Genomic DNA, 13970 nt, shown 5'->3' with positions numbered 1-13970 from the left:
TTTCTTTCTCTTTATACTGTTCTGTGCTTTCTTCAAATTCTGTGTCATGACCATAGACTACTTAGATCAGTGTTTTTCAACCACCAACCCATGTACCGATGTCAGGCTGTGAAAAAGTTAACCCCGCTGATACTGTATGACAATTATAGACCCAATGATCTTAGTAAAATTTGCTTATTCTCCAGTGATAGCCACTTATCAGCCTGTATCACTGATGAAAATACTGTTGAGGTTGTCTTAGATATCTTTCAGAACTTGTAGGCTCATTCGAACAACCTTTTGCATTGTGCAGAGCATATACAAATCATGCTCAATAGAAAAAAGGATTAGGAAAAACTTATGTAGTATTCAATGCATAGCACATGTGGAGTTAAAAGAAATCAAGCACCAGCTTAAAACATGTTGCACTGTTATGTGCAGTAAGAGAAAATTTTATTCATGCATGTTTCTATTTCTTATCAGCTAGGTTATGTGTAGATTCTAATTCCCACCCTCTCTCTCTGTAGTTCTTTTGTTTTTTCATGCTTGAGCAAATAGCGTTCGGACAAACTTATATAGTGTTTAATGCATTGTACATATGGTACAATGTACATTGTACATTGGAAACTAAGTACCAGCTTGTACCATAATGCACTCTGGTACACGGGATGCTAAAATTTATCTGTTATGTATTTCTGTTTCTGGCCCCCTCCCTCTCTCAATAGTACATTTTTTTTTCAATGCTGGCTCAAATAGTAGTACATGTACTTGCCTTTTCACAACACATCCATATTGTTTGCAAATACATTATAGTGTGTTTTAGTGTCATTGTGCTCTAAATCTTAAACCCTACAAAATGGAAAGAAAACAACAAAACATTTTAACCTTCTTCAAAAGTGAAAACAATAGTCAAAGAAAAAGTAGTGATAACACTAAAAGTAAAACAAGGATTAGTGCTTCAAGTTTAAAAGAAACAGTGGAAAAGAAATGTGTTGATAATTTGGAAGGTGCAACAGAAACCAAAATAAAGAAAAAAAAATAAAAACAAGAAACTTTGTTAGGCAGTAAGATAAGAAGTATTTAAAACTTGGTTTCACTATAGCACCTGGTAGGGAGTTATCAACACAGCCCTAGTGTGTGGTATATTCTGAAATTCTTTCAAGTGATGCAATAAAACCTTCTAAACTTACTTGTCACTTGCATTCAAAGCATAGTGATCTTATTGAGAAGCCACTAGTCTTTTTGAAAGATTATACAATCAAATGAAAAGTCAGAAAATCCAAATGAAGAAAAAGATGACTTGTGACAAATCACTGCTTTGAGCATTTTATTTTAGCTGCCCTTTGAATATCAAAAATGAAAAAACCATTCACTATTGGTAAGGAATTAGTAAAACCTTGAATCTTAGATGTCACTTGGGAAATTTTGGGTCCTCAAGCCACGCAAAAACTTGAGGCTACACTGCTTTCAGACAATAACATTCTGAGAAGAATTTCTGATATGGCCAATAATATTAAAGAGCAAATTGCAGAGAGGATAAAAGAAATCAAAATATTTTGCCATTCAAATTGATGAATCAACTGATGTGAGTAACCATGCTACTCTATTTTACTTCGTGAGGTACATTGACAATAAAGATTTTAGGGAAGAACTACTCTGTTGTCTTGATCTAACTAGTCAGACCACTAGTTCAGAGATGTTTAATGCTCTTAATGAGTACATTCAAGTGGAGGGCTTGGACTAAGGAAAGTGTGTCAGAGTGTGTATGGAGGGTGTTGCAAGCATAATTGGACAGCACTCAGGGGTAATTGCAAAAATAAAAGACTTTGAACATCCTGAAATGTTGCCCATGCACTGTATGATTCACTGGCAGCATTTAATTGCAAATAAACTTTCCCCTGAACTGAACAGTGATAAATTGCGCAGTGAAGGTCCTTAATAATATTCATAGTTGAGGTGTAAACTCCAGACTGTTCACAACACTATGTGAAAGCATGTATTTACAACACCAACATCTCCTTCTCTATACAGAAGTGAGGTGGCTGTCAAGAGGAAGGGTTCTTTCAGGCCTCATCAAGCTGGGAGGAGAAGTGAAACAGTTTCTGCAAGAGTAAAATGCTACATTAGTAGAGCTTTTGTTGAATGAAGGATAGATGGCTAACTTTGCATATATGGTGGATATATATATAGGCTCTTCAGTAAACTAAATATTTCTCTTCAGGGCTTTAACACAAATATTTTTACACTAAGAAATGGACATTCAAAAAGAAACCTGTTCTTGGGGAAAGTCGCATACAGGAAGAAGATGTAGAAATGTTTCCACTTTTCCAGGACTTTTTGATTGCTCCATACAGCAACCAGAAATTAATATTTAATATAATAAGTCAACATTTAAGAGTGTGAGTTCAAAACATTGACCATTATTACCCTGAAAATGAGGATACCCATAAAGGTAACCCTCTGGATCAACAACACATTCATGGAAGAAATCAACTTCTGCTCTCTTAATCATTGTGAGAAAAAAACCACAAAACTGACAGATTTATCTTCTGATGTCATTCTGATGTGCAAACATAAAATTTGCAATTTTGAATATCACTGGAAGAAGAATATCTACCTTTTAATTTCAAAGCTATTAATTTTTTAACTGTGTTTTCTACTACCTGCTTGTGTGAGAAGACCTCTTCAGCCCTATCACTAATAAAAACCAAACAGAGAAACAGACTAAATGTCAATGCTGCACTTCGTCTCTTGGAAACAGAACTGCAGCTTTGGTTATCAAGTATTCTTTCAAAGAAGCAACAGCAGGTTTTGCACTAGCTTTACTTGAGTTAAACATTGATCACTAGAAATTTCAGTTGTATTCTATTAAAAGTATGTATTTTTTACTGTTTGGTTATTTTAGAGAATTTTCACATTATAATGTAATTAAAAGATAATGCACAAAATACTAATAAGGGTTATTATTTCTGCCTTAGCAGCACCCAAAATAATTCTCTATTTTCACTGGTCTACAAGTATAAAAAGGCTGAAAACCACTGACTTAGATGAACAGAAAAAGAATAAGCTTTCAGAAAGAAAAGAAATTCTTGTCTCAGTTGGTAACTCTTAGCCTGAAATAATGTTTTCCCAAAAGACCCTTTGAAGATGCCATTTGAGGTTTATAGCTATTACTTTTCTGCTGCTGCCATAACAAATGACCACAAAGCTTGTGACTTAAAACAACAGCAACTTATTATCCTACAGCTCTGCAATTTCGAATTCTGACACAGGTCTCACTGTGCTAACCCCCAGGTGTGCACAGGGCTGCATTTCTTTCTGGAAGTTGGAGACCACTACTCTAAAGTTGCACTGTCCAATATGAAAGGCAAAACTATGTAGCTATTTAAATTTAAACTAATTAAATCTAAATTATATTACAAGTTCAATTCCTTTATCACTCTAACCACATTTCATATGTTCAACAGCCACATTGAACAGTGGCTATTTTATTGAACAGTAATGACATAAAACATCTGCTTCATCGCAGAAAGTTCTCTGGACAGCACAGATCCAGGGGCACGACGGCTTCTGGCTTCCTGACTGGTGTTTTGGTCAAGTGTTGGTGGCCGCCATTATATTTATAAATTCAGACTGGTTTTAATTGTTTCCCTGCTTTAAAGGATGCTTTGGTCTTTATTGCCTATGGCAGATTTCCCCCAACATTTTAGAGCTATAATTTAAAAAATTTAAACCACATCGTATGTATAAATCATAATATGTAGCTGTTTCAGTTGTAGCTCTGGTAGAGGCTTGAGGCCACACCCCACTCCCTCATTTGCCCCATCTCAAGTCTATAATGTTTCCGAGGATTGCCAGTCTATAAAGATAAGACACAACTCCTCAGCATGTAAACACACACACACACACACACACATACACACACACACACACCCCATTCTTCACCTACATAGTTTATTTGCTTTTCCCCAGGAGGTACCCCACCACTCACTTTCTTCATAAGTTTGTCTGTAAAATCCCCTTTACTGTATGTCCTTTCCTGTTTTCTATCTACAAAACTCCTTCTCAGTCTTCAACTCCCAATTTCTTCGTCACCCCTAAGAAAAGCTCCTGATGAAAAAGTATCATCGCTGTCCTCATAGGCCTTTGTAAATAGGACAGGTAGGTGCTCTTAGCCTGAGAGCCAACACATGGATGGACTTTAGATGATGTTCCTGTGAACCCCACAAACTGGCTGCATAGTTTTATGTGTAGTGCATTTGGATGTTAGATCCTCCCTGGTTTCCTACAATTATTAATTGGTTTGCGATTCTAAAATTATAAGAACATTGCCAGGGAATGTCAGGGTTCAAGCAGGATACCTTTCAGTACTTCAGGATCCTTCTTTTAATTCCAGCTGCCTGATATACTTTATTTTAAAATTTCCTCACACAAATATATGACATTGCATTCACCTAGTCAGTTCTGCAGTCTTTTCTGCAGGTTAGAAGCGCCTGTCTATACATTTTTTTTACTACCTAGAACACCGGGTACCCTGACATGTGCTCTATGAAAAATAGGAAGTGAGGCACTACATGCTTGCACAGGAAAATAGTTCCACCAGTATTGATTCAAACTGTGTGCACTTGGGAAGAAATTATTAATAGCATCTACAGAGCTCTTCCATATGCCAGGTACAGTATTAAGAAGTTTACAAATCGTATCTTAATTAAGCCTCACAACCCTTGACAAATATTATCCCAATTTTTACAGATGAGGCTTCAGTCACACAGCTAGGAAAAGGTAGCCTGGGATTTGAGCCTGGGCCATCAGATAGTGGGTGCTGAAATCACTACATTCTTATAGTGTTCCTAGTTCTACCTGAATAATGCCTGCAAGGGATCTCTCTAATAGTTGTTTGTGGTTGCCTAAATTTGAGGTCTAACACCAAACTGTGAAGATGACTTTAGCCTAAATATTAGAATTCATTCCCTTTATTAACAGAGGCAAAGGCTAGCATCTGACAGTAATTATATTTTGGATAAAATTATACCAAAAATCCATAGAAAACTCTGTAACTCACTGGCTGTCTGCATAATGTTGGGGATGTTCCTTAAACTCTCAGGGCACAGTCTCTTGATTTGCAAAACTGGGGTCATATAAATACTTGATTCTCGAAGAAAAAATAACAGATAAAGTATTTAGTGTAGACCAAGTATTTAGTAATGACTAAATACATATTAATAATTAATGTTTTTATCATTGCTGGGAAACAGGTCTAAGCCAGAAGAATGTTCTGATTTATTAAATTAGTTTCCTTAAGTGAGCCAAGATAGCCGAGCTGATGGTAGTTAGACCACCTAATCCTCTGGGTTTTGTTTGCTTGTTTTGAGAGAAAGAAAGAGATGCATCAACTCAGTTGCTCCACTTAGTTTTGCACTGATTGCTTGTCTTATGTGCCTTGACCAGGATCGAACTGGTGACCTTGAGCTCAAGTCAGTGACTGCAAAGTCAAGTTGGTGACCCTGGGCTCAAGCTGGTGAACTCAGGCTCAAGCCGGCAACCTTGGGATCAAGCCAGTAACCCATGTATCAAGCCGGTAACTCCAGGCTCGAGCTGGCGACCACAGGTTTTGAACCTGGGACCTTGACATTCTGGGTTGATGCTCTACTCACTGTGCAACCACTGGTCAAGCTAATCCTTTGCTTCTGTGTAAGAAGGAATGAGTCAAAAAGATAAGAGCCCTGTTTTACATGTAAGAGGTTTATGGAAGAATGACCAATGACAACTTGTTTTTCTTTGACCATCTTGAGCTGATGGGCAGCAGGCAGACAGATGTAAAAACACTTGAATCTCCAAACAGATTGGAACTGCTGCAGCTGGCTTTACTTTCATTAGATCCAGCCTTGCTCCAGCTCTCCCCAGGAGGGCACACAGGAACCCACATGCTGAAATTTGCTCTAGCGGGGAAACACTAACATTGTACATGATGTAACCACACCTGTTCCAGGAAATTTTTTTTTTCTTTTATCAAATGAGAGGCAGGAAGGCAGAGAAACAGACTCCCACATGTACCCTGATCAAGATCCACTCATTAATCTGATCTGGGGCTGATGTTCTGCCCATCTGTGTGTGGTTGCTGCTCTGTTGCTCAGCAACTAAGCTATTTTAGCACCTGAGGTGAGGCCATAGTGAGAAGAAAAAGATGGTCTCTTCTCCTGACCAGGGATAGAGCTCGGGACTTCTGCACCCTGAGCTGACCCTTTACTGCTGAGCCAACCAGCCAGGGCTGGGAAATGGTTTTTGGTTAATAAAAATCTTCCATTCTGGAGTGAGGAATGGGAAAGTACAAATGGCTAAGTGACAATGAATTTCTATCCTTTCCTTTAAAAAACAAGAAACCAACAAATGCTCTTACATTCTGGTTCTACATGTATAGTATTAAAGATGGTTTAATGAAGATGAACTACATAGGCTAATAGGAATTAAAGAATGCAGCTTTAACATGTAAAGCCCATCAAAGATATTTTTACAACTACTTTGAGTTAAAACAAGGTTATTCTAAAACTTTCAAAAACATTTCCTTGCTTTATTCATGCTTGGCATTCTAACCCAGCACTCGGCCATGACACTCCTTCAGTTTTGTCACCGGGACTCCCCAACTTTCTACTAACTGTTCTGAAAACATACTGAGCTCACGCCTGACACTTAGATTTAGCCCACGATGTGTTTCATTTCCCACCTGGAATACTTTACCTCCTTTTTATATAGTCACAACTTAGCCAACCTTCAAATTTTATCCTAAGTCCCAACCTATGTTTAAATGTTGAGACTTTCCCAATCCCTGTAATTTCTAGTCACCTTTCTCACTCTTGTATATATTCTAAAAATACAGACTGTATTCTATGTGCCTGGCAGGGTGTCAGGCACTAGAGATGTAAGAGTGAACAAAACAGACAAGTGGTATTAAAAAAAAAAAAAGCAGAGCAAAAGGCATATAAAAATAAAAAGATATTTCTATAATAAAAGCTGCTATTGCTAGATCACTGTCTAAGAAGTACTATCACAATGAAAAGTGATTTTTCCAGGTTTCATGGGATATGAGGTGACACAGAATTAGATCATATTTCACTGGAAATTGTTTATGAAAAGATGTAAAGTTGAGACTGGCAGTCACACATGCAGACACACACACAGTTTGTCTTTGTGTGGGTACAATTGGAGCTCATGCAAAGTCTATCTTGTCCTCCTATTGATTTAATCTGCTATATAATTAAAAATATACATTTGCCTTGCCTTTCATATAAAATGAAAGTTTTTTGAAAGTTCTGGTAGCTACGGCTCTTACAATATACCATATCAATGTTGTCTCTCTTTGAGTGGCATGAAGGGAACTTTGAAGTGTTTTATTCTGATAATGTCCCTTAAAATATTTCCATTTGTTAAGTGTCTCTCAAGTAATTTTCAGCCTAAAGTCCATCACGTATAGACAAAAGTGAGTACAGCACAGTTGGGAAGAAGTCTAAAGCCGTGATTTTAAACAAACAGCTAGTTCCAAGTGCCGGTAAGAAAGAGCTTTTCCATTTGTCTTTTCACACATTCACTAGCTTGACACCACAGCATTCATGTCCCTAATCTGATTAGCTAGAGGGGTGTCCAGAAATCCCTTAGCTACAATAGCTACTTGCAAAATCCAAATACATCAAAACAATGATTAATAAAATATAGCTATAAGCGTGTTTACAGTCACAGGGGGTTAAGAGGGAAATGAAACAGCAGCTATTGCTGCCTCCTTTCTACCAGAATTCATAATTTATTTACCTTGTCTTTCTTGCTCCCGGTGTGGCTACAATCAATTGCATTTAATGTCAACTTATAATACAACAGTCTACTGTGCCTGCATTTCTTGCTCTGTGAGCTGAAAGGTCTACAAATGCTTTTAAGAAAACATCAGCCTGTATACTTCAGTTATCCATGTGAAATATAATTGTAACCAGAAAAATAATCTGAGCATCTACTCCTCCCCATAAAAGTATTTTTTTTATTTTAAATTTTATTCCCAAGAAGCATTTTTAAAGAGACATATATAAGTTAGGGCAAAATGGCTGTTTTAAGATATCCCCTCCCCAAACCTCCAATGACTTAATCCCCAATGATTTAATATAATAAATATTTATGTCTTATTTATACCAAGTTCAATGGGAATATTTCTGATCTAGCAGTTCTCTTGGGTGGCTCTCCTCTAAATAAAAACTCATGGTTCCTTCCAATTTTTTGTTGCTTGTGTCTGTCTGCAACATGACCCCCCACAGTTTTCATGGAAGGATAAGAGTGTGGGCCTATCAGAAACTTAACTGCCCCTTTCAAACTAACACACATCATTTAGGCCCACATATCATTTGCCAAAAATAACTACATGGCCTCAGCTAGATTCAAGAGCCTGGGGAAACATAAACCCAGCTGAATGGCACTTCACAAGACTCCATCAAGGAAGGGAGCACCAGCCTAGCCATCAGCTAGCTCTCTGACCTGAGGACCTCAAATAGACATATAAAAGGTCCCACCGGATCTCCTACTAAATTTCAAGCCTTGCAAATCCTACAGCTGATATCCTGCATAGCTCCTAAGGGCTCAGTGACAGCAGGAGGTAGGAGGACAGAAAGCCAAAACTCCTATCTCATTCCTAACCTAATCTCCTGACATAATTTTGAACCTGTTTTAGCGACATGGAAGAGCAAGAACCCACCAGCTAAGCTGCCTCCACCTTGTGAAACAGTTGCTATCACTTGAGATAATTTTTACAACCTACTGCAGCCGGATAACTAAAGAAACGAACTGTCTTCCCTTGCCCAGCTGTCTAACAACAAAAACCACATTGCCCTTGAAAAAGCTCAATAAAAGCCAACTCCCCTCCTCACTCAGGGCTGCTAATATTTTCCCAGTCTCTGGCCCTTTCTTCTCTTGAAAGTAAACAAACTTTTCTGCATCAGCCTTTCCACTTTTTGTAAATTCTTTTACAAACCCATGTCTCTGGCCAATCTAACAGAAGTCACCAATTTAAAGACGTTCAATCACAGCCATGTTGTGACCTTGTGCAGATAACACATCCCCTGTGCAGATATCTCATTACCTCTACTCATCAGAACAATGGACATAATGGTAATATTTTATTCATAGGGTTGTTGTGAGGATTAAATGATAGAATGTATATAAATAGACACCATTTGAATGAGAACAAAGAGAAGCTTGCTATTGCAAGGAGTCAGACATCATCATTGTCGCGTTTGGCAAAGATTCAAAGGCAGGCAGGGAGTGAGGAAGCTTTATAATGGAAAAAGGGAAGGCTTCAGGCATGCTTTGATTGAAGGTTTCTTTTGCAGGAGGGGGGTAGAGGTGGGCTAACTAGAAGCAGAGCATCTTAATTGATTAGTTTGAGAACCATATCAGATGTTCTCTGGTTGATATTGAATGGTAAGGGGGGCAAAAAGAGGGAGCTAGCAGTCATTGACCAAGTCTTAACCTTTGTGGGCCAGTTGCTGTGGAAGCTCTGGGTCAGGAATTTTACATCTTAAAAGGTCTGGCCATGTCCTTCTGTAGCTATTCTTATTATTCCCAAATGGATGAGAGTTCTACTTTCCTTTCACACTGACAGAGATTATTTGGTGTCCAGGCCTATATCCTTCTAGAAAAATTTTAATCACAATTTTTTTGTTCTTAAACCCTGGGCAGTAAGGAATAGGGAGAGGGGGAAAATGCACACACACACACACACACACACACACACACACACACACACACACATACATACATACATATATACACACACATAAAACCCAGGTTTAAATTCTGTGCTGTCTGGTAAGCCAGGCCTATCACCATGCCACACTGCACAGCACACACCTCTGCGCAGCCAGGTGGAGCAACTATTAACAAACATAATGTGCTCATAGTCTTCAATACTGCGAGTGGGCCTTCCAGGATGCTGGGGAGCTGTGGGCCAACAGAGCTCAGAAAGGCCTGCACACTGGCTGCTTTGTGACCCTGGTGAGGCTGGTACCCTCAGGCTTGGCTTTAGTTCAACAACCAGCAGAGCCTAAAGTATTCTAATATCCCTTAAACGGGAGAATTAAGCAAAGAGATTGTATTGAGTATGTAAATTCTTTCTGAATGGTGACTAAAGACACAATTTAAAGTGACTCTGGCTGTAATGCCAGTGGCTGAGGCCAGGCAGGTTCACACTAGATTCGGGCAGAGGCTTTGGGCCATTCCTGTTACTGGATTCTCATGAGGGTGGGTAAGCACACAAGCAGGGGAAACCGCCCCTTGCAGCAGCAGAGGAATCAGGAAAACGGCCCCTTGTGGTGGCAGGAGGGCAATCCGCCCAGAAGGAAAGTACCTGTAGTCTTATATAGGCTACACCCACGTGGCTTTCTGCTCCATGTTCACACACTACTCATACGAAGTGCTTGCAGCCAGGAAACAAGGGAACAAGCCTAACCACAGCTGTTTTCCTTATACTGGGCCAATGTGAAATTAAGCTTCTTGGATCCTGCAAGATCTTACTTTAACTGGATAATGTTATTGGTAGCTGTGTGCCCTCTCTCTACCCATTCAAGACTCCAAGGGCCAAGTAGGGCCAAGTAAAGCTACAGGAAGATACTCTGCATCTGCATTTGCTCTAACTTAAATGTGTGAGACTGTGAATGTGTGAATCTGTGTGTGTTCACGCAAGGACACTTACCCTCCAGAAGTTGGGTGGTTTTTCATCACTGTAATTTAAAGCACCTGAAATTATACAAGTGCCCTGGTCAGACCACAGGCAGTACTCAGTGTCAGCTACAATTCTTTAAAGAGACAAGGAGTACATTCAAAGCAAGCAAGCAGAGCAAGAGACTTAGTGGACATCACATGGGAAAAAGTGGTTGAAGAACCCAGGAAAGAAGGAAGTGGGGATGTTAAACTTGGAGGAGCCAAGTTAATGCTAACACAACAGGCCAAAAATTGAATGAGTCTTCCTTGGTTTGGAGGAGGAAAAGGAGTTAGTTACTTCTCTGTCCCTGGAACTATGAAATCAAATGTAATGATACTCTTTTTGAAAAATTGACTCTTGCTACCCACCTTCAAGGTATTTTTTTCTTTCATAACCTTTCCTTCTATAAGTTCTTCTTAGCCAAGTTGCCTATTGCCTATGCTCATTGTGTCAGGGAATGGGTGAGCAGAAAGCAGAGAAAAATTGAGCCCTTTCATGTACATTTCAAAAGCCTAGAACCTTTAGGGAATGAGAAAGAGTTAAAAAAAATATCACCTACACTAGTAAACAAAGCCCAGCTCTGGAGATAGATGGAAGGAGAGTTTGCAAAATTTAGGATGAGAGTACCTACTTGAAGAAACCCTGCAGGTAAGAACTAAGTCCACCTTTGCAGCTGATCCAATTGCTCCTGGAACAAGGTGCATATAATGCATGTACCTGAGTTTGTTGCCTGCTACCTGCTTTGGTGACATGGCTAGCACCAGAACTGCAAGCACGCTGATGCCCAGGAGGAAGGAGCCTGCACATGCCCATAGACTTTGCTTGCCCCCTGACAGATGCAGCCCATGAGAAAACTCACTCCCACTACTACCTTACAATATCCTATTATGACTTAAGCTGCAGAGATGAAAAGATAGAGGGTGAAACCCTAAATAACTAGTAAGATGGTTGGTATAAAAAAAAAAAAAGGTATAAGCAATATACTTTGGTGTAGATGAGGGTTTTCTTTTTCTTTCTTTTTTTTTTTTTTTTGTATTTTTCTGAATCTGGAAACGGGGATAGACAGACAGACTCCCACATGCGCGACCGGGATCCACCCGGCACGCCCACCAGGAGGCGTTGCTCTGTCGCGACCAGAGCCACTCTAGCGCCTGGGACAGAGGCCAAGGAGCCATCCCCAGCGTCTAGGCCATCTTTGCTCCAATGGAGCCTCGCTGTGAGAGGGGAAGAGAGAGACAGAGAGGAAGGAGAGGGGGAGGGGGAGGAAGAGGTTTTCCCCTGCCCGTTTGCTTGTCCACTATCATAAGAATTTAATAAAAAGGAATGACCCAATGGTTTTTGGCTCCACAGTTCCTCCACTGTGCCTGAATGGGCGCTTCTCCTGTGTGCCCTGGCCGGAATCGAACCCGGGACTTCTGCACACCAGGCCGACACTCTACCACTGAGCCAACCGGCCAGGGCTAGATGAGGGTTGTCTAAAGAAACAGAAGATACACAGCAAGAGCATAGATGACTTTCTGAACATTTTTGACAATCCAATATAGAGTCACTATTAGCCATGACAACTATGTCAAGTGCTATGTTGTTGGGAAAACAGCTGTGTTAGGCTTGCTTACTTGCACTTTGCATCATTAGTGTGTGAGTATGTGGCAGAGCTATGTGTGTGTAGCCTACATAAGGCTACAGGTACTTTCTCTCAGGGATGTGTTTGGTGGATGGCTTGCCTGCCACTGTGAGGGGCCATTTTCCTGATCACTTGTCTGCCACTGTGAGAAGAGGTTTTCCCCTGCCTGTTTGCTTGTCCACTATCATAAGAATTTAATAAAAAGGAATGACCCAATGGTTTTTGGCTCCACAGTTCCTCCACTGTGCCTGAATCCAATGTGAACCTTCATGGCCTCAGCCACCAGCATTACATCTGGCGTAGCCGGCAGGATTCAGATCAGACTGGTATGGAGCTGCCAGCAGCACTCATGACATTCTTGAGCATGTGGTTCCCTGTGGCTCCCCTGTTGGGGGCTGTGGGCTGGGTGTTTTTAAAGCCCTGTGAAAAGAAACCAAAATCTCTCTGCAAGAGGCTGCATGAGGTCAAAAACTCCAGGATGAGCTGCAGGCTGAATGCTGACAGTGGCAGGCATCGGAAGAGTTGCTGCAAGTTCGAGAGCTTCAGTGTGAGTTAGAAGCTAAACACTGGTAGTGACGGGTATTAGAGAAACGGCTCCAGGTTCAAGACTCCAGTTTCAGTGTCAGGCCAAGAGCTGTCAGCCACAAGAGCCGAAGTGGCCATTGAAGAAGGAGCTGCATTTCTGCTGGCAGAGGGACTCTGAGTCAGCAGTAACAGGTGTTTCCAACCTCTCATTTCTGCGGAGGAGAAAGTTTGGGCTGAAATTGCCATCAGCAGACTCAGAGCCCAGCTGGTGGTCACCCAGAAGATGACATTTAAAGCCATTTCCAAAACTCAGATTCTAAGAACTTTTCATCAGAAGGTTATATAGGTATCTGGAACTTGAAAAAGGAAAAAAAAAAAAAAGGAGTGTGGAAATTTGTTAAGGCTTGTTTGCCTAATGTTGCTGTCAGTTTGTTTCTTTCTGGGAATATTCAGGTACGCATAAATATTTAGCGCATTTTTGTATTAAATTCTCATCATTTATCAGCATAAAACAAGCTTCATAGGAATAAGAAAGCCAAAAATATTTACAACTATTAATTTTTTCTTGATGTATTCTTTTTTTATTTACAGATTTTATTTTATTTTATTTATTGATTTTTAGAGAGAGAGGAGTGAGAGAGAAAGAGAGAGAGAGAGAGAGAGAGAGAGAGAGAGAGAAGGGGGAGGAACAGGAAGCATCAACTCCCATATGTGCCTTGACCAGGCAAGCCCAAGGTTTCGAACCAGCAACCTCAGTGTTCCAGGTTGATGCTTTATCCCACTGCGCCACCACAGGTCAGTCTTGATGTTTTCTGATAAGCCAATAAACTATGGGTCTCAGTCAAGTCAGTACAATGTAGTGACTAAAACATGCTCTGGAAAACACAGACCCAGATTCAAACCCAAGCTTTACCAAGACATACATAAGGACCCTTAGCAATTATTTAAATTCTCTAAACCTGTTTCCACATCTACAAGTGTGGGGATAATGACATCGCTTATGCTCATTAAATCAGAGGATGCCGGCAAATACCACCACAATGTTGGCTATACACCAGATGCTTAATATGTTAAAAATGATCATTATAACTTAGAGTTCTTTAATATATGCTG

This window comes from Saccopteryx leptura, chromosome 2, assembly GCF_036850995.1.
Source record: "Saccopteryx leptura isolate mSacLep1 chromosome 2, mSacLep1_pri_phased_curated, whole genome shotgun sequence".
Taxonomy (NCBI): Eukaryota; Metazoa; Chordata; class Mammalia; order Chiroptera; family Emballonuridae; genus Saccopteryx; species Saccopteryx leptura.
Note: the sequence above shows the minus strand (reverse complement) of the source record.